The 2,582-nt window shown below is 45.4% G+C and overlaps 1 pseudogene; it reads left to right on the top strand.

The window, feature by feature from the left end:
- Positions 1-769: 769 nt before the first annotated feature.
- Positions 770-2,343, top strand: LOC142848583 (NEDD4-binding protein 1 pseudogene; annotated as a pseudogene).
- The last annotated feature ends 239 nt before the right edge of the window (positions 2,344-2,582 follow it).

Below are 2,582 nucleotides of genomic sequence, written 5' to 3'. Positions count from 1 at the left end.
CTTTAAAAAGTAATAATCATGACTAGAAGGAGAGAAATGGTAAAAGCCTACATTTGGGGTCTAGAAAGAATGGGGATGGAACAGAGAGAGATGACAGGAATAGTAGCCTATGGCAGAGACTGACAAGAGTCTAAGGAGGCAGACCACCGGTGTGCTTGTGAATCACTGGTATGAGCCTGGGAAGCTGTGCCATCCTGATGCACTTACCCGGCCTTGCCAGCCTTTGCTTTTCACTCTCCTTTTTCCTTTTTTTTTTTTTTTTTTTTTTTTTGCTAAAGGACACTGCATTTCCTGTGTATTACAGAAACAGTGTGCTCATCACCTACCGGACTCCATTTCTAAGTTCTCCCTTTTTGCTTTTTCATTCCTTCTATGGTAATTTTATACATATAAACGATGTATTTGATCTCATCAACCTTTCCTCAGACCTCCATCACTTCCCAGACTGATTGCCCATCTGATCCTGTACAAACACCATGTTCTTTTGTGCTTTCCATAACACACTGAGTATAATCAATGCTGCCAGTTCTCTCTTACAATCATGTCATTAGAAACATTGTAAACTAGTTCTGGCCAACTGATTTTTATTGACTGACAAGGGTCAATTATGAGCTGAACTGGTTAAATGTGACGCCATTCCTGTTCTTTTTCACTTGTGCAGGCAAATCAGCTTGATACCGGAAGTCAAGTTGGTGCAGAACATTTACAAAATATCAGAGTCTGCAGAGAAGAAACGAAGTAAACCATCGCTGTAAAATTCTTTAGTAACATGGAGAGTTCCAAAGAGTTTGAGGAAGTCGTCATCGGGAAGGATGGGCCTTCTACACAGCCATTATTGCTCCCGGAGGAAATTGAGAAAGAGAACCAAAGGCTCCAAGGACACAGTGCTTGTGCCCCTTGCTCCGTGTGTCCAGATGCTGCTCAGAGCAGAAGTGAAGGTGTTGCGGGCAGCACAAATGACCTCACAGGAGATTCCACTTCCAAGAACATACAGAGTCGCACAGAGCAAAATATGGAAGAAATATATTCCCAGTTTCCATTTACAGACTCTGAAACAAATACCTCCAACACGGAACAGAAACCTGAAATGTGGGGCTCAAACGAGAAGGACAGCGGTGATATGGAACGAGAGAGCGATGCCTTCTCACTGACTCCTGCCTCTTCCAGTCCTGAAGACAGCTTCATTTCGAGGGGAGAGACAGGCGACCAGAGAGGCCCAGCTTCTCCTGACTATATCTTGCAACAGCAAGCTGAACCCTCACTTCCCAGTAACGTGCAAGCTGCCTGTGAGAAACCTTCTGGCCGCTACAGCTCCACTCAGCCTAAGCCACATTATTCCCAACATTCTCCACCGCTGCCAATGCCCCAGCTCTTACCTTTAGATACAGATGCAGGATTCACAGGAGCCTCTGATCATAGTGATTCTCTCATTACGGGGACTAAGAGATTTAGAGAGATGCTGAAAATACCATACAAGCTGGAATTAATAAATAAACCCGGCAGAACAGATTTAAAGCATATTGTTATAGATGGATGTAATGTTGCATTAAGCCATGGTCTGAACAAGTTCCTTAGTTGCCGTGGAATAGCAATTGCCGTTGAATATTTTTGGGAGCTTGGACACAGGAACATCACTGTGTTTGTGCCTCAGTCGTTAACATGGCCCAGTCCTGTTGCCACAGAACAGGACTTCTTGACCCAGCTCCAGGAGCTTGGAATACTAGCATTAACTCCTTCCAGGACGGTCTTTGGAGAACGAATTTATTCTCGTGCTGACAGGTTCATACTACGCTTAGCAGAAAAGACTGGGGGTGTCATTGTAAGCAATTATAACTTCAGAGAGTTTGTGAACGAGTCAGTGTCCTGGAGAGAGATTGTTGCCAAAAGATTGCTTCAGTACACGTTCGTGGGGGACATATTTATGGTTCCCGATGACCCTCTGGGAAGAAACGGGCCTCTGCTAGAAGATTTCCTTAGAAAGGAGGGCTTTCTGGAGACATGCAGCCTCTACTCAGGGCCCTGCCAAATGTGAACATGTTCGCCCGGAATCAAAACACCCAAGTCGCCATTGCCAGGTACCAGCCTACATATCGGAACCAGGGAACCTCTTTATGCCCTTGGCTTCCTCAGCAGCCCCACTTCACAACCCTGACCTCCGTTCCTGGTATACAGCAGAAGCATCTCATGCCAGCACAGAGATCTTCTGCAGAGACCAGTGAGCTGAGGGAGACCCTGCTGAAGATTTTCCCTGACTCTGAGCAAAATCTGAAGACTTACGAGATCCTGGCAGCTCTGCCATACCTGAAGGACCTGATCATGCTTTCTGACCTGGTGTTGGACTAAGGCTGGGCTGAGAGCCCAAGGCGGATGCGGAGCTGCCAACTGCGGACAACCATAGTGGATAGAAGCCTTCTAGAGTGAACGGGGCTGCTCTGGATTTCCTAAGAAAAGGAAGGGATGTGTTTTAGTTTTACACAAATCTGGAGTTTTGAAGCCATCTTTATTTCTATGTATAAAATTTGCTGCTAATACAGATTTAACCTTTTGTGTAAAAGGAAAGCACATTTTCTGCCTTTTCAGAA

The sequence above is a fragment of the Microtus pennsylvanicus genome, chromosome 4 (genome assembly GCF_037038515.1).
Source record: "Microtus pennsylvanicus isolate mMicPen1 chromosome 4, mMicPen1.hap1, whole genome shotgun sequence".
Classification (NCBI taxonomy): Eukaryota; Metazoa; Chordata; class Mammalia; order Rodentia; family Cricetidae; genus Microtus; species Microtus pennsylvanicus.
This window is presented reverse-complemented; position numbering and strand designations above follow the sequence as displayed.